The following is a 20,195-nucleotide window of genomic DNA, read 5'->3' as shown; positions in this document are numbered from 1 at the left end:
ACCGGTATAGCAATTAACTGTTAAAACTGTCTATCGACATACTTAATTGGTTTACTGGTATTAAGCATTAAGTTGGTTAAGTTGTTTTTGGTTTGAATTTGTTAGATAACTGATTCACCCCCCCCTCTTAGTTGTCTCTAGGACCTAACATTGTGACTAGACACATGATGGTAATGACAATACTTTGACCCATGAAATCAGCGGGGGTAGGGTTGGCTATTTGACAAAGGTTTATGCTCAGGTAGGGTGATCAGGTTGTCTCGCAACAATCATTGCATAATACTCAAATAAGAGTCATCCAATTTTGTGAAGACTCAATTTTGTGAATATTGAGAGGCAACTATCATAGGAGTAGCTGCTATATTAGCCACAAATTTATTCCTTTGAGACCCATCTGAGGATGTGCGAGGATAAGAACCACCATGAGGTTTCAAAGAAGAGTCTCTGAACTGCATCGTAGTGTGCTGATAATCAGTCAAGGTAGAGCACATGTTGGCAAAGTTCTAACAATGATTCAGGGACAACTTCTCCCTCAATGCCGACTATAAGTTGCCTATGAACATAAGCTACAAGTCGTTATCCATTAGGGAAAAGGGGATCTTAGTTGAGATCGCTTGATATCATGAGATCAAATCCGTCACCTTCTCATTTGGTTTCTACTTACAATGAACAAGGTCGGATATAGTGATCTTGCTGCCTATGTTAGCCTGAAACCTCTTGAGAAAGAGATCCATCAACTGGTCAAATGTGCAGATGGAGTGGTTAGGCAACAAATTGTACCACTTCAATGTAGTCCCTTTGAGGGAACAAGCAAACAACTTAAGGAGAACAAAGTCTAGATTGTGATAGTCACTACGAATGGTCATAAATGAATCGATGTGAGTGTTTGGGTCACCATTGCCACTAAACCTATCAAACTTCAACAAATCGACGACTATTGGAAGGATGGTATTCAAGTAGTGATGTCTAAAGGGCTCTTCCTATAGTATGCGGGTGTAGATGATTGACCGGAAGTAGAAGCTAGAGAAGTGAGCTGCAACTGAAGGTGGCCCATGTTCTGTAGTATAGTATTTAGAACTGGGTTTGTAGGCAGAGGAGGAGGTGGTGGAGCTTCACTACCTCCCCCGCTAGAAGACATGCCAATTGATGTGGAACTGGAAGACACAACTGCAATATGGGCAGCAATAGAAATAGCAGTCGAGTCACTAGCCATACCTATGTAACCTAAAGGAATAGAGGAGGTACTGATACTAGGGATGGTAGAATCCACCATGCGGGCTCCCAACCCCGGGATGCTAACATCGATGTGGGACTTGAATAGACCAAACTAGGTGTCCATAGGGGGTACCTAGGCTAGGGGTACACAGCTTTTAACAATCATGGATAGGGCCCTCGACGTCTCTAGGCCTCTCCTCTCAGATATCAACATGTCTCTCAATGTGCTGATGACATTCCCAACCTGAGGGAGGACGTTCTCTCAGTTTGGGAATCCCTCAAAATCTCTCAGATTCTGCTCTAAAGAATTGATATGCTCAAAATTGATAGAGTCAACAAAATTATGATTGATAGCAGGAGGGGAAGATGAGGTAGAACTTCTAGGAGAGTTAGGTTGTGAATTAGAAGGAGAAGGCCTCCTAGTTAGAATAGGTTTCAGGCTATGAGAGGTCAAGAACTCATTGGGATCAGATGACTCCTCCCCCTGCATGGTGCCAGGTAGAGGAGGACTGCAGCGATCAAGGGGAAAACTCCGCCTGGATGACCTCTTGAGTATGACTCCTATTGCAGTTTGAGTTGTAAACCTCATAGACAAGCTACACGATGTTCAGACCACACTATAGGGACACCAGATGATAAAGTTTATTCTTGATGATAAACGGAGAATGCATAAATTTAGACTAAATGCGAATGAAAGTTTATTTTTGTTTTTTCTCTTCTCTCTCTTTTTTTTTAATAGATTGTTTTCAAAATTTAAACCTTTGAAATTTTAAAAGACTAAACACATTTAGATGAAGCAGAAAACAAGTAATGCAAAGATAATCTTGTTTCACATCAGGTTCACCAAAATATAACAGAGGGAATTTGACACCCCGAGAATGATGAGTCCTCGGAGAGCGAATGGTCTTTTTGATAGCTCTGCAAACTGGCGCAAGGATGGGCTGGGGGATAAAAAAATATTCTAGACCTGTTGGGGGATCGAGACAGACCTTTGGAAAACTCTACAAGGCTCTATGGCCAAGACGACAATGTGGGTCTAGGATTGCAACACGGTTAGCAGACTACAGTACGACGCACTAGTGTCTAGGTCGGATAGAGTACAGAGCTGGACAAAGACATCCAATTCGTACGGACAAAATGCAGAACTCAACGGATGCTAACTAAATAGACAAAATGCAATGTACATAATATTAACTATGAAAAAAGAATAGCTAAATAGAAGAGGAAGTTAGGAATGAACTCACCAAGATGCTCATTGTGATGTTTACTTCCACAATATGACACTCAATCCTGCAATGTAATCCCTACACATGCAAGAGAGAAAATGTTGGGGGTTTTGTTTTGGAGTCTGCCTAAGTCAGACTCCCATTTTTGCATTTCCACCTCCATGGACAACCCAAAAAGCCATGGGAAAGGAAGATGATGAGGAAGCTGATAAAGAAGAATGTAAAGACAAATACAAAGACAATGCTATGCTATTTGGCAATTGGAAAGTTAATGAGATATTGGAAATGCAAGATAGAGTTAGATTACTCCCCTAGTGGTTGGCAAGTGTTGGTGTGCATGGTAAACTTGGTAGCTCTACGATGCTACAACAATGGTGGTGGTGTCTCCAAAAGCTTCAATTTCCAAGAGAAAGTCTCCAATATACCAAAAGATCCTTTGGAAATGTCCCAAAACCAAGGATATAGGATAAGGGATGAGTTTGAATGTCGGTGGCCACGCAGGGAGGCATTACGATTCCTTCCTGGCATGGTTCGTAATGTCTCAATGACCACCTACTAGCTGGTGGTTGGTCGTAATATTCCACCCATCCTCATGTGTGTGTGCAAGTGATGTATGGTTTCAAGTGTATAGCACCCCGTGTAAGAGTATTTTCTTTGTTTTTGAGTGTGCTTCAACCTGTTTAAGATATGTACTACAAATTCCAAGTGGCAGATACATTTCTGGTTTCAAAGCCATCCTGTTTAAGAGTCTTTGCTCTAGTTTTGGTGATGTGTAACCTCGTCTAAGACATATATCAAATGTTGAGTTTGGTTTCGAGAAGCATCTCACTCTAAGATTTTTTACTCTGGTTCCAAGAATGAACACCCCATTTAAGACATACAAAAATAATATGCAAGAGTATAGTACAATATAGTACAAAGGGAGTTATATGGGTGCCCCCCCTTAAGATGTCAACATAACCCTATGTTTATGTTCTAAGGAAGCTAGAGACAAGGATACCTTACCCACAACACCAAGGAGATATCCTTTAGGAAATAATGTCATAAACCCAAGCTAGAGAGGGGATACTCTTCAAGCAAGGATAAGATAGTTGAAAAAGAGATATCTTGCAACAAGTGTAAAGGAGATCCTTGGGGGAGAAGAGATCTTTTATCAAAAGACATCTACCTCCAAGAGGAGCTATCTTTAACAAACATAACAACTTCTACCAAAAGAAAAGAAAGAGAACATGAGTTCATGCCTTCCTCCCATTGCTAGGTGAAAGGGATTCTTGATGAAGGATGACACACTTTTGACCCAATGTGAGGGGTAAGTTTATGGTAGATGTACATTTCCAAGTGAAGAAGAGGTTGTAGCCAAGGAATTACACCTCTTATATAAGAGATAATCCTTGAGCAAGGAATAACTTCAAACAAGGAAGGACATCCAATCATGAACAAACACCACTCCACAAAGGAAATGTAGATCCTTAGAGAGGAGACAGAGAAATAAATCATTTCTCCTCAAGTGTAAGGACAATGAGAAGAATTACACAATCTTCTAAGGAGAGATTAGGCATAAGGAAATGCACAATATACTCACATGAATGAATATCCAATGTAAGAAAAGACACTAGTTAATGTAAAATGCATCTCAAAAGAAGTGGTAATCTTCAAAGAGAGAGAGAGGGGGAAAGAAAGAAAGATCACATATTTTCCTAAGGAGGGATTATTCATAAGAGACATACCATTGAGAAAAAGGATATCAGCATATGAAAAGTGCAACCCCTAAAAGGAATAGTGATACATTAGATAGAAAGAGAGAGAGTGAAAAAGCCATCTTTTCTCCCCAAGCAAGAGGACAAGGAGGAAAAATTACACATCTTCTAGAGAGAGGTTATTCATAAGAGATGCGTCATTTTAAACAATGAATAGATCCTAACCAAGGAGAAAACATGTGCTCACATGAAGGATAATTATATGTAATAAGGGACATCAAGTAATTAATAACACAACACAAAAAAAAAATGTAGTTTTTAAAGAGAAAGGAAGAGGAAGAAGAAGGTTCACAAAAGTTCTCTGAGGAGAGATTATTCATAAAAAAATGCACCGTTTCAAGCAAGAAATAGGTCTTGTCCAAGGAACAAACATGTGATCGCATGAAGGATAATTCTATGCAAGAAAGGACATCAATTTATGAATAATGCAATCACAAAGAAAATAGTGAAACGTTATAAAGATGAGAGAAAGAGGGGAAATCATGTTACTAGCCTAAGATATTCGAAGTTGAAAAAGCACCACCTCTAATGAGAAAGAGCCCCCAACTAAGTTAACTTATTATGTCATAGGGTGAGGAGAAACATGAGGTGAGAGGTTTGCTAAGGCACTACCTTTTCACCTAAAAAGAGAGCAAGATCTGTTAAAAGACATATACGGGTGCGATTGTGTTGTTCTTGAACAAATTCCTTAAATGCTTTACACTTTCCAAGAGAATGAGAATAAATATTATGAAAAAGACAATGTGCATCACCTTTCTTATGCTTATAATTGTAATTAAGTCTAATGAAAGGAAAAGCAACATTCTTATCACACTTCAATCTCCAAAAGATTCTAGTAGCCAATTTTTCTTGATCATCAATAATTGTAGGCTTATTCTTTTGAGATTGAGGACAAGTGTTGTTATTAGAAGAAGAAGGATTTCCATCAATGATTTTAACTTTATCACTATCAATAAGCTCTTTCATTGAATTTTAAAAATTAGGACAATCATCGACATGATGATCATGAGTTTGATGAAATGAACAAAATGGAGCTTTTGAAGAAGAAGCACTTTTACGGGCACGTATGGCTTGATGTCTTGCAAGATGATTTTTGAAGTTATGAATCCTAAGGAGTTCATCCATATGAGATTTATTATCATTTCCTATGCCTTCTATGGTGATTTTTGTAGGAGGGTTTATAGGGACTCAAATTCCTTGTTCAAATTTTCTAAGTCCTTGTCCTCTAAAACCTTGTTTCGATATTATGCTAAAGCCACTCCTATAAGAATTCTTTAATTGAGAAGGAAAGGGAATATTATAATAAATTTGTTTGAAGTTTGTAGTGTAAGGATGTTTAGAAGGAGTAAAAGGATTAGTAGATGAAGAAGGAATATCTAGTGGATGAGGATTTTCCTTTCTTTCATCATGCATATCCTCTTTGGTAGAGTGGGAAGGAAGATCCTTATCATCTAAGGCCTCATCTTTGCTTAATGTTATATGGGGAGAGAGATCATAAATTAAATGCATGACATCATCTTATCTACAAATGTTTTGATGTTAAAGATAGGCTCTAGGAGACTAAGGAGGATCTAAAGAGATGGAAACACCAATATTCTGATTTGCCCCCCTTGTGCAGGGGTATGTGTAGGCGAAGAAGATGAGGCCATGTTTCTCTTCAATGATTTCTCTCCAGTAGAGAGATCATTGATAGGACTATTATCTCTTTCTTCATTCACATTAAATACCCTAGGGGAGGTACAAGTATTAGGTTTCTCATTGTCATCTCTAGGATTAGGATCCACAAAATCTTTTAGGTGATCTATGTATGAAATGCATTTACCCAAAAACATCACCATAACAAAACGTACATGATAAATGAAAGCTTTGAGATCTAATTTATGAAAAGGAATTTGTAGTGTCATAAATTGCGAGCCTTGCAAGTTTTGACCACATTAGGGTCCTCACCTTGGTGAATCAAATTCCCATGTCTAGTCGGAGACCCAAGACTTGCTCGTCCTTGAAAACTGCACCTTTTTTTGCCCTTCTCATTGCCTAAACCTGCTTCTTGTCTTGAGTTAAGGGCTGGACAGGGGCGTGGCACCCTTGTTCTTTCCCTTTCTTTGGGCCCCTTCATTCAAACTGTGCATTGAACTTTGTGATTAAAGCGGGAAAACCTCCTCCGTGTCGGCCTATGACAAAAAAATCAGCCCAATTAACAAATATATATATGTTGTATTTGTCCTCCCATTTGCATAGGTGCATAAGTTTGAATACATGAGATCACGCATTCAAGCATTCCTTTAAAGCATTGAGCATTCTCAAATATCCCTTCAAGGCTAGGTGTTGCATTCAAGTCAAGGATTCAACCATTGAAGAGGGGATCCCTTTCAACATTCAATTCCATACAAGCAAATCTGCATACATTTCTATCACAACCTCCCTTGAGGTGAATTACATTTCAATCTTTCATTTACATTTACTTGCAAGTACTTTCTTTCATCATTTGGTTAATTCCAAAACTAGGGTTTGACTTGAAAGCAAACCCCCAATCCCAACCCCTTTTCCTCTCTTTTCTGTGTGTAGGTTGCAGGTATGCAACTGTATTTGCAGGTTTGGACCCCATTTGCAGAGGCGGAAAAACCCTTTTAGTTTCGTGGATTTTTTGAAGGACCATGTGCACTTTCAACACGGTCTCGATAAATTTTCCTCAAATTCGCAAGGCGACTTCGTCTCAACATATTATAACCAGAACCAGGTGCACAATTTCATCCCATGCTTTTATCTCGAGTTATAATCGGTTCTTTGCTACTTTTACACTGAGTCCCAAAATAAATAATTCATCCATTACTCATTCTAAAAGAGGGGTTAACTTGTCATTTCATACCATTATCAATTCATTTAGTATTCAATCTCTCTCCTCATAGATTGGATCTAGTGAATTATCCCCCCTCTTTTAAATGTAATGTGGGTGAGGTGATTGAAGGGAAATCCGCAGTGAAACTTTCATCTCTCCTTGGAGGGAAGAAAAGATTTCCTCTTTATCTCTCCATCATTCACTTTTCACCCCATTACAGAATCACCTTAGAAATCTGAAGAATGCAATATGTTCAAGTGCTATGAATGTAAATAAGTAACATGAAGTGAATGAAGCCAATATCCAACACATGATTATAATAAATGCACGCAAAAAGCAACGTAATCATATGTGAAATAGCAAATAAATCAAATCCATTAATTGCCATGATGAATATTGAAATTTAGGTCCAAGCAAATTATTTGAAATAAATTAAGATTTTATAAATAAAACCACTTAATTTACGTAAATTGATGAGATTCACAAATTTGATTTTTTTTCTTTAAAGGTGAAATTTAAAAATGAGAATTTGAAAGTTGAGATTTGGAAATTGGAATTTGAATAATTCAATTTTTGAAAAATTATGCAACCTCCTAGGAAATTTAAATTTATAATTAGGGCTTAGAAAATAACCTGTTAATTTAAATTTAAAATTACCCACTAGAAGATTTGAATTTACCCAATAAAATTTTAAACTTAAAATTAGGGCTTTGTTAAATAACCTCTTAATTTTAAAATTTAAATTTATAGTTATGCACATGAAAATTAAATTTAAAATTAGGGTCTTGTAAAAAGAACCTCTTAAATTTAAAATTTAAATGTAGATCTAGGAAATTAAAAAATTGGGAAATGCACAAGATTAATTTAAATTTAAAAATTGGCGTTTGTTTAATTGACCACTTAATTTTAAAATTTAAATTTGATCCAAGGTTGCAATTTTGAATTTGAATTTAAATTAGCAACCAAATTTGAAGAGCGAAATTCAAAATTTAAACAATCGACAAGCTTAATTTTTTTAATTTTAAAAACTAGGGTTTTTGAAATTAACCATTTAATTTCAAAATTTAATTGTGAAATTTGTCTTGTAGATGAAATTTTAAACTTGGAAATTGAAAAAAAACAAAAAACTCAGATTTGAGATAATTAATCCAAATTATGTGATTCACAAGCTCAATTTTGGAATTAAAAATAAGGGTTTTAATGAAATTAACCTCTATTTTTAAAAAAAATTTGCAAGGAAGTCAAACTTGTAAATGAAAAGTTGAATTTTAAATTGCATAAAAAATTAGATATGAGAACATAAATTAGAAATAAGGTTGTAAGGGGTCGAGTTCACCAAAATGTAAAGTGGAAAATTTGGGCTTAGCAAATTCACCACATGGAAGGGAGAAATCACTAAGTCAATTTTCACTTGGAGGACTTTACATTCAAAAGAGGGAAAGGGAATCCATTAGATCCAATCCTAAATGAGACAAGGACTGAATACTGAGTGAATTGGATTGATTTGGGTTTTCCTCTCTTTTATAAGTTGAATTGTTAAAATAAATAGAATGTTGGAATTGGAGACAAAATATGCAGAAACAGTGAGCTATATGTTTGGGATTTCATCATGCACCTACATCTAAGAAGTATGAGATGATTCATAACTTCTCTTTGAAAACAACCAAAAATAGCAGAGATCGTGTGCAAGGACTAGGATGCCCCCCTCCCCCTTGGTCCTCTGAGATTTTTGATTGCTGAAAAGGGTTTCTCCATTTTTATACTTGAAGCCTATTTCCAGAAGTACAACCATGCGCCTATTTCTTGCACACAAAAGAAAAGGGAAATGAGTTGGGAATAGGGGTTTGCCTAAGTCAAACCCCGATTGAGGAATCAACCTTGAATGAAATATTGCAAATGCTGAAGTAAATAATGGAAAGGTATACCTTATCTCTGTAATGATTGATGATGATACTTTGCTTCTTGAATGTAATCAAATATGTTGTATTAAATGGCATGAACATGACAAAACCCTAACACAAACACATGCTTGCAAATGAATGATGTAATATTTCTCCAATGGATAGATGAAGAATATGCAACCTTGAAGACCTCTAGAAATGCTTGAATTCTTAGTGTAGTCTCCTTGCCTTATCCTGCTATCATCCTATCGTGTTATATCCAAATGAGAGGGGAAGATCTCCTTATATACTTTCCTGTCATCAAACTTATTAATTTTCCAACACAAGCCAACATGAAGAGGCAATCGCCACTCAGATTTGAAATAGGGCCTAGGGGCCAAAATGGCCCCCAATTGGGGAGGACCAGAGTGTGGCACCTTGGTCCTACCCCAAATTTGGCCAAGGTTAAGGGCTTATGCAAGGTGTAGGATGAGAAAAATGAAGCTTGGTTGCATGGGGGAGGCACAGATAGGTCCCGATCAAGCATGAGAATGAGACCGCTAAGGTGAGGGCCCCAAATGCGGTCAAAATTGCAAGGGGTACAATTTTAGGACGCTATAGATTCTAATTATTTCTTCCATGTGGTAATAAATGCACAAAATAAATTTTTATTTTGTACATATTTGACAACCCTTCTATAAGCATGATCATAAACCCGTCTTTAGGAATTTTCATAACTGTGGACACTTGTGAAATAATGTTAAGAAAGGTGAGTTCACTAGTGAACTCAGTAAGATACCTACTTTTGTCTTGAAATATTTCTTCATTTATATTCTTCCAGATACACCACAAAATCTCATTAGACAAAATAAGCAAAAAGTCATTAAGCTTATCAGGAAAAAACATTGACAGAGCTAACCAAAATTTTAAACCAATTAATCCATCTTTGTAGTCCCTTTCAAGCAAACGACCCAAAAATATAGACCACAAAAAATAACAAATTTACAATAAAAGAAAGGTGCTCAAAAGACTCAATAATTTGCTAGAGATCACATGTTCTAGCAAGGACGTTGGCTACCTCGAACACATGTCCTATAGCCATTTTTTAAAGAAAAGAAACCATTTGAAATGGGTTTGTTTAGATTCAATAGACTTGAACCAAATATGATAGCCTTACTAATCCATGCAATAACATCCAGGTCATATCAGTAAGAAGATAACACAACTTTTTTACAATGATTTATTGAAATTGGAAACCATTATCTGAAGTAACTATATGCAAAAGGTTTGAGTCATAGGTAGGAACAAAATATGAACCCAAGGCACAAGAGAATTTTTTAAACAAAGTAAGTTCTCTTATGAGAAATAGACATATTGAATTTTTTGCATAGTTGTTTCCACCTAATCAAACCACTATCACTGAGAATATCATGAAAAAACTTGATGCCTTTAGCATCCCAACCCTTTGTAGAGCAGCCTTGAGTGAGAGCTAATGGTTTGTCATTCAAATCCAAACTCCATCAAATAGATCTATATTTAAATCATATAATAAGGAAGATAATGCATTACTATTATGAAGTAAATATCTAACATTAACCCAATATTTCCAAATGTTGCTAAACACTGGTGACCCAAGCACCTTGACATCAAATTTTCTAAAAGAATATCAAAAAATGTACGTTACCCCAACTCTTACCCCTTTTGGGATTGGACAACATTAAATTGTTTCTTATAAGAATTTTCAAGTGTTCCATACCTGCACAAGCTTTTACTATCCATTTAGTTGCTAAAGAAGAGCCTTGGACTTTCAAGTCCTTAAGGCCAAGACCTCCCAAGGATTTAGGGAGACAACAACATTTCCAATTTACCACATGCATTTTTACCTTTTCCAAAATCATTAGACCACAAGAATTCTTTAAGGATCCTTTGAATTTGATCAAAATACTTTTTAGTAAATAATCATGTGGATGAAAAATATATAGCATGTGAAGTCAAATTTTTTTGAACAACTTTTCTTGCTAAGGACAAGATGTGAGTCTATCGTTTATGGTGTTTATTTTTAATTTTTAGAAACAACCATTCCTACATGTTTTTTAAAATTAGGGGAGAGGGAAAAAAGGATACTTAGGTAACAAACAACCAAATTTAGGCCCAACCATTGCCATTCCTGGTCTCTCAACCACTTAGGAGGGCTCTAATTCTAACTTAGAATAGAATATTTAACACTAGATATTTTTTCTTCTAAAGCCTTACAAAAAATATCTATCTTATGCAACACATTTTCAAAATTATCTTTATCCGTATGAACAAATAAAGAAGTGTCATTATCAAAAAGGGCATTTAGGAGCCAATCCTTGCAATTAGGGAGGCTTATAACATGCATAGGAGGATTGATAAGATATTTTCTTGATAAATAGTGCAATGCATATATAGAAATAACATATAAGGTCAGGGCAATAGAGCAACCATGTCTTATGGATCTTTGCAAGATAATTGGGGTAGTGAGGTCTCCACTGATGTCTATTTGGGTAGAATAAATTTAAATAAAATACTTAGCCATTTGTAAAAATTAGGAGAAAAAACCAAAGCTTTCACAATCTCCAACACAAAGGGTCATTCAATTTTGTCATATGCTTTTTCAAAATCTAAATGAATAATGATCTCACAATCTTGATTTGAATGTTTTTCCCATGCATCCCTTCCCAAATAGTAATTAGGCTCTCTAATATGTATCTTCCCTTGATGAATCTAGTTTGTGTCACAAAAACAACTTTCTTACAATCTTGCCTAACACAATAGCAAGAGTTTTGACCAAGATTTTGTATGACACATTTAGGAGAGTAATTGGCCTCCAATTTTTAATTGGGTTTTTATCTCCCTCCCTTTGGCATAATTTTGATGATCCTTCTATTAATATCTTCTCCTAGAGTGCCAGATCTAAAATCCTCATTGCACAAACCCTTAGTATCTCTTCCCCAATCCAATTTGAATTGGATTTGTAGAATTCAATGGGAAGCCCATTAGCTCTAGGAGATTTTCCATTACTAAAGATTGATATAGTTCTTACATCTCATTCACCAAGATTTATTTATCTAGAGAACAAACATCCTCAACATTAACCTTGATGGGGATAGATTAATGTAGAATTCCCTAGCTTTAGTAGAACTAGGGTTATCTTCAGATGAAAAGAAGTTCTTGAAGAAAGAGAAAAAAATATTTTTTGTGAAATCATTGTCACTAGAGGTGAGACCATCGACATCTACAGGGCCAATCCTTTCTATTTACTGTTTCTGCTTAATAATATTGAAAACATATTTAGATCCTTTATCCCCTTCATGGAGCCAAGTCATTCTAGGTTTAATCATAGTAGATTGATGATGAAAGTTTTGGATTTTCCTTAGTAAGGATTTAGTTCTAACAATTTTTCCCTCAACAGCTAAGTCTTGAATATTCCTTTGAAGTTCACCCTTGAGACCAATAAGCTTGCTTTTAAGCACAAACACAATGTTTCTCTTGTCAATAGCCTTCTTTTTTCCTACAATATTGAATGGGTTCCACCGAAGAGAGACAAGTAAATATCAATTATGCAAGGAAGAACCTTTATTGAGATTCTTAGAGATCTCAATAGCAACTCTAATCCCCTTCATACAATCACTATTGTTAAGGAGAGAGGTATTTAGTTTATAATAGGAGGAGGGAGGTCTCTTGGGTACTGAGGTGCTATTAACAATTTCAATGTAGGACTTAATGGGGTAATGGTCAGACATAGTAGTGGGGAAGACAAAAATAGCCCTTCCTTTATGATTAGGTGTGAAATGGAAAAAACTCTTGTGAGCATATAACCTATCCAAGGTGCCACTAGGTTTTTGTAAAAAACTAGCAATCTTTTTTTCTCTTAGAATGATGCAACTTTGGCGATATTGGTTGCCTCTACTTCATGGGGTAAACATTTTAGTTTGTGAACCCTAGTTAAACACCATGATCTACCCCTAGGTTTAAGCCTATTGAAAGTTAATGTCAACTTATCCTATAAATATTTCAAATGAAAAAATGATGAGTTCATAAAGGAATTTGTAGCACACTTCAAAATATTGTTTAATATGATTCTAAGATTTGTTATACCAATTATCTTTAGTGTGCTTTGATTCTTAAATTATTAGACTACATTAGTAAATAAAACTCATATTGAAAACAAGCAATATTAGATGTTAAGGTTGTTGGCAACAACAATGAAGGAAAACTAAGAAGGGGGGATGAATCAATTTTCACTAGTTTAAAAAAATTAAGCACAACTTCAAATTTGATCAACTGCAGCAAGAACACAGATAACCATAATAAAAACAACACACATAACACCAGGATTTTGACATGGAAAACCCGGTTAAGGGAAAAAACATAGTGGGAACCTACCCAAAATAAGATGATAATCTGCAGTAGTATGTGAAAATATTACAATGGGAAATGTACATGCATTCAAGCACACTACCTAGAGTTCACTACTCAAAATAAGAAGATACCCCTAAAAGGCTATAACCTTTAGGGAAGGCTCACTGCCTTACAAAGATTCAGACAACAATCCAATTTATATGAATTGAAAGAATATGACCTCCTAATGCCTGATGACAGTTCTAGTTAAGCACATTTGTCCGCCCTGCAACAATCTCTACTCTACACTTCACATCAAAAGATGAATTTGCTTGTTCACACATACACCACTCTCTCATAATGCAGACACAACAACCCATCTCAAAATTAAGTGAATATAACACTCATTTATACAAATCATCAACCTTGATTACAAGGTCGATACGACCCTTAAGACCTAATTACAAAATTACATCACACGATACATAGATCAACCACTTGACCAATACAATGTCATTGCCAACATAGAAGGGACAAAATCAAATCCTTGAACACACAACACCACCAAAAATCTCACCAAGATCATCTGCAACATGCTACACCAACGAATATGTTGCATAGCACAAAGAACATCATCGGACCCATAAGATCTTCAATAAAACACCCAATGTTCAATGCAAACCAGCAAAATAAATAGGACATGATTAGGAAACACCAATACGCATGTTAGAACCATTCGCAATAGCTGCACCAACACCACTTAATCAAATCTTCATCGATCAACACGCTGATACTCAAGAACACTCAAGCGACAACAAATGGGACTAGAAAGATAACTTGTAGAGCACCGAATCACGAACCATCTGAATTGAAGATACACATGAACACCCCAAACACTCTCCCAATCCACAACTCAAGATATAATCATTCCAAAGAACAATGAATTAAATACTAGAACACTGCAACACCGAAAAACCAATCCTCATACCATAATCCATAACTTGATCAAGTCACCACATAGCATCATGAAGTCATCACTGAATCAAGTAGAGAAACTCTATAACTAAAATCACAAATCCGCACAAACACATTTGCAACATACCAACCAGATCAACTCTCTGCAATCACCAAAACATAGGAATACAAAAATATGTTGGCATCAATGACAAGAACATATTCTAGCAACAACAATATCTAACTGTAAAGCGGAAAAATCGAACCCTAGTCGTTCTCCCCTCCCCAACTCCAAGGAGAGAGAAGGGAGAGTCACTAGGGTTGATGGTTTTCACTTAGGAGGGACTTTACATTCAAAAGAGGGGTTGAAACCCACAAGATCCAACCCCACGCAATGCAAGATTGGATTCTATATGAGTTTCAAGGGTTGTGATAGCAAGGATACCCTCTTTTGTAAAGAATGTAGATAGAAAGATTGAACTAGGAATGCATGTAGAAGCAAGAAAGATTCACTTATAAATAGAGATAGGGATATGATATGAAGCTGCGGACCTGGAATTAGCAGTAAAATGTCGAGACGACACTGTCCTGCAAATTTGAGCAAAAGTTGACGGGACGATGGCGCCCGGCGTGCACACGATCCTCCGAAAAATCCGCGAAACGAAGGGGGATCTGTTCGTCTGTGCACAAGGATTCCAGATCTTCAATTTCAGCCATGTACCTGCAACCTACACACAGAAAAGTGAAGATGATTGGGGGGTTAGGGATTAGGGGTTTGCCCTTAGGTCAAACCCTGGTTTTGGAATTAACCAAGAAGTGAGAAATGCTGTAAATGTAAATGACTGTAATGTAAAACAAGTACTAGTACCTTGTTATAAGGATGTTTGTATCCTTATATGCGAAGGTATAGATGTTGTTGTATGTTGTATGTTGTATGTTGTAATATGTGATCTCCTCTTCAATGGTTGAATCCTTGTCTTGAATGCAACACCTAGCCTTGAATGGAGACTTAGAATGATCAATTGCTTGAAGGAATGTTTGAATGCTTGAATGCTTGAATGTTTGAATATCGTTTCCGCATCTTGTACACATATGTCCTTCCCCTTCAAAATGGGAGAGGAAATGTAGTTTATATACTTGCCAATTAGGGTTAAGAGACTGATTTTCCCGACCTTGGGCCGACCAGGAAGTGTTATTTTCCAATTTGCAAACAAAAAGACCCGAAGTCCCATAGGAGACCGGGCCCAAAATAGGGCTAGGGACCAGGGCGCTGGGCGTTCTGGTCCTGAAGGACCAGGGCGCTGGGCGCTTTGGTCCCACCTCTCGAGACAGCAGGGTGCAAGGAGGATCAGGCCAGGGTGCTGGAAAAATGTAGTTTTTGATGTCGTGGACAAGTTTCGGGGTCTCCATTCAGGTTCAGTGTTGCGTCGCCATCGTGAAGACCCAAATGCAGTCGAAATTGCAAGTGTCACAATTTTAGGACGCTACATTTAGCCCCCACTTTAGCGGGAGTATAAGCGTACGCCAATACTTCCGGTAAAGTACAAGGAAACAACATTGAAAAACTTTCACCACGTCAAGGAGGCAAGATACACCAAGCCCCCAGTGGACTAAGGATCTTACGACTTCGATTGACAAAGTAAAAGGGAAGATCACGAGGGAGAACCATGACTGTCAGTAGTAAGGTTCCCTCACTATGAGTCATGCAAGAAAGATATCAAAAATTTTCAAGGCAAAGCTAAATTTGTCAAGAAATTTTCAAGTATCTTGAAAAGATATGAACGGGATGTATGCCCCCCTACGTTAAAGCGATCGCACACGCCTCACTGGGGGTGATTGCTTTAAGGTAGTGATACATATAAGAAATGAGAAAGGAGCACGTTATCACAAGGATTTAGCCCCCAAGTGTGAGATAAGCCCAAGGATAGTAGGCACGAAACACAAAGCACAAGGTGACTTCGCTTTCCTCGGGGTCAGTATGCTGTATGATAATTCATGTATATCATATGTATGTATGCATAATTGTTCTTCATTCCCCCAATCAAGGAAGGTCACCTAGAAGAAGGGAACACGTGTCTTTTGAGTCAACATGAGAGAGACCAAAAGAGATCTCAATGTTTTGCATCGTCCTCAAGTAGACAACACTAAGGACAACAAATAGAAGAATGAGAATAACACATAGAAGAAGTAACAAAATAGAGGAGGAGAGAATCTGCTATGCTAATGAAACTAGTCTAGCACGTCATCTACCCCCCGATCTTGCTGATCAACGTTTCGGGAAGGCAGGGAACACGCTAGAGGAGGAACACTCAACACAGCAGATGGAGCTATCACAAGATCCAAACAAGGGCTATGTTCATGTTCTAAGCCACGTTGTTCTTGTCTAGGAGCTAGGATAAGTGCTTTAGAAAATTCGTTAGATAAATGGTTATCAACATCAACAAGTTCATATTCACTATCAGAAGCAAGAGAAGTAACATTTTCATCTATATCATCATCAAGATTTATAAAAATAGGATCTTTAACTCGCACGGGATCAAGACCATCATGCATCTTATGTTTAGGAGATTTCGGCTCAATCGTCGGCTGAGGAGAAAATGGAATAATGCTTGTTGAAGGTGTTTTTGGGGATTGCAAAGTTTGAGAGGCAGCTGCCTGAGCTCTAAGACGACGCTTTCGTCGACGTTCACGTGCAGAACGATTTCGTCTAGTCTTAGTAGGAAGTTGAGAAGATTGAGGAGGAGGAATGTTCTCATCCTTATCACTTGGGTGTTTAGGTTGTGGTCTCTTAGGTTGAATAATAGGAGAAGAGGAAGGTCTCTTCTCTCTATAAAAGGAAGGAGGAGGAACTGCTCCATATAAGGGAGGAATATTTGGTTTAGGAAGGAGACCAAGTCCATCATGAGGAGGAGGTATAGGTCTACTCTTAGGAGGTTTATTAGATATAGGCATAGTCACATCCATAGGAATGGGTTGGGAATCTTCTTGAGGAAAGACATTGGTTTTATCTTTCAAAGGAAGAACTTCCTTCTCAAGAACGATAGGAATGTCAAGTTTGGGTGTTCTAGGTTCACTTAGAGATAGGATCATATCTTTTTTCCACTTGTGATAAGATTTAAAAAGATGATCACTTCGCGGAGGAAGAGATTGGAATTGTTTAGGCCAAAAGTAATCAATAGGAACGCTAGAAGTTCTTTCAGCTAGTTTAAAGAGACTATGATTGACAGTAACAACTTCACCATTATGGGGAAATTTCAAACACTTGTGAATAGGAGAAGCAATAGCTTTCATGGAAGATAGCCAAGGATAGCCTAGCTTCACACGAAATTGTTCAGATGATGGAATGATAGCAAAGTCCACATCAAGGGATTTGTTATGGACCTCAATAGGTAATGTAATAGAACCAATTGCAGGAGAAGAAAATGCATCAAATAGTTTCACAACCACATTTGTTTCGTCATAGATTACTTGATTCAATTGCAAAGTAAAAAGAAATTCTTCAGTAATGACATTAACCATGCAAGAAGGATCAATAAGCACTCCACGGCAAGGTGTATTTTTGACTTTTACAACTATATATAAAGGACCATCAGGTGCCCTGATAGTTTCACTGGAATCAAATGTGATGGAAGGTTCTTTAAGGATTTTCTGCTGCTCCACAAAGTTAATCACATTCGGAGTCATAGACACAAGATCATCAGGTGAGACAGAGGAATCAGTAGTATCAATCGCATTAGAGGTATGAGAAGGTAATGGATCAGTAAAAATCTGAAGATTTTGGTTAGGAGGAGCTATAGATGTGTTGCCTTTATTATTCAGTCCAGAAACAGAGATAGTATTATTATCAATCAAATCTTGAATTTTACCCTTTAAAGCAAAACATTTTTCAGTATCATGCCCAGGTTGACGATGAAATTGACAAAAAGATTTGTTATCAAAATAAGGTGAAGTAATCTTTGCAGGATCAATTTGCCTTATAGGAGGAAGAGTAAGCACATTTTGTTCCAATAACTTATTCATAATACTATGCAATGATTCATTCAAAGGAGTAAACTTTCTTTCTTTCTTGAAAAACTTAGAAATAGGAGGCGCACCTGATGCTGCATTCACATTGTTGTTGATGATGTTTTCATTGAATTTAATGGACTCTCTGTTCGGTTTAAACTTCCCAAATGGTTTTTGACTACTATCACCCTTATCACTCGGAGCCATAGGATGTGATTGTTCCATTTGACTCACAGTCAGTTGATAATTGTGAAGAGTTGCGCACAACTGTTGGAAAGAAGTAAACTCAGAAAATAGGAGTTTTTCTCTAATGTCTTTTTGTAAATTAGAAATAAAAATTCTTTGAATATCATTGTTAGGCACTGGAAAGGAAATTTGAGCATACAAATGCTTATATCTACCAATGAAATCAGTCACTTTTTCTTTAACACCTTGTTTACAATGCATTAAATCAATCATAACTTTAGGACTTATATTGTTTTGAAATTGTTGAATGAAAGCATTTGCAAGTTGTTCGAAAGAAGTAATAGAATAGGAAGGCAACGAGCAATACCATTGTAGGGCTTTATCTCTTAATGTTCTAGTAAACAGTTTTGCAAGCAACCTTTGTTCATAAGCAAAATCAGTACATATTGTTTGAAAGGTCTTAACATGTGTTAGAGGGTCACCCTTACCATTATAAAGCTCCAAATGCGGAATTTCAACATGTTTAGGGGGGATAGCTCAAACAATGTCAAGAGAAAGTGGGCTCGCAACATCAAATGTGGGCACACTAAACTTAGATTGATTCATAGAGGCAATTTGTTGCTGTAAAGAAGAGACAGTTTGTGCAAGATTGTTAATGGTCGCTTCAGTCGAAGAGTTCATATTAGACGTGTTAGATTGTGATGGAGGTGTTATGTTATTGAAAGAAGGTAGAGAGTAAGGTGGTGGGACACTATGATAGTTAGTCATAGGAGATGATTGGACAGGAGGAACACTACAAGGAGGAATGGAAAACGAATTGCCCCCTTGTGTCATGTTCATTTGTGGTGATATAATAGGAACACTTACTGAAGGAATGAATGAAGAAGTTGGATTGAATGAAGGAAGAGGGTTGATTGAAGAAGAGGGATTGCCCCCATGACTAGTGATCATAGGCGGAATGTCTTGTATTGAAGTAGTCATTATGTTTGATGTAAAAGTAGGTATACTAGCAATAGGAGTCGTCAAAGGAATAGAATGATTGTCTTGAGTAGGAGGTTGTGTATAACCTAAGGTTTCAACACAACTCTTCATAGGCATCACATTTGAATCCACAATGTGTGCAATACCACGCAAAATATCAATTCCATTCTTATCACTTTGAAGCATACGTTTTAGACCCTCAATTAATGAAAGAGCTTGACTATCAGGGTATTCTTGAGACATCCATTGTCGAAAATCATCAAATTGGTTATCCAATTTTGAAAGTTGTTCTATAGAAACCTCATGGAGAGCTTCTTGATCATTAAGAGGATTAGAGGAATTACCCATGTCCTCGTTAAAAAGACCATTCAAATTAGGTTCCATCTCCTCAGTAATTAAACCTTGGAAGGACTTAATTCTAAGGCTTCGTCTAACGGGAATAGTGTAAGTAGGGCTTATTGTTGTAAAACTCATGCACTAAAGAGAGAGAGAAGATTTTGAATTTTAGAGGTAGCAAATTTTAGTAAAACTAGCTAATCTTCTAGATTTAAGCTGTTAAATACAATCAGGACAATCTCCCGAAATTTCAGAAAAAATGTCCGAGACCGTGGCGCTCAGGGTGCACACGTCCCTCGCAACTTTTTTTGAAATTTGCAGGGATGAAAGTTATGATGATTTTACAGCTAACCTGAAAAAATTGAGTGATTTTACGATCTGTAGATAGGCCAAATTAAAGTTGCAATCTCAAAATTGAACCCTACCAAGATTGTTGAAAAATGCAAAATTTGAA

Source organism: Cryptomeria japonica, chromosome 3, assembly GCF_030272615.1.
Source record: "Cryptomeria japonica chromosome 3, Sugi_1.0, whole genome shotgun sequence".
NCBI classification, from domain to species: Eukaryota; Viridiplantae; Streptophyta; class Pinopsida; order Cupressales; family Cupressaceae; genus Cryptomeria; species Cryptomeria japonica.
Note: the sequence above shows the minus strand (reverse complement) of the source record.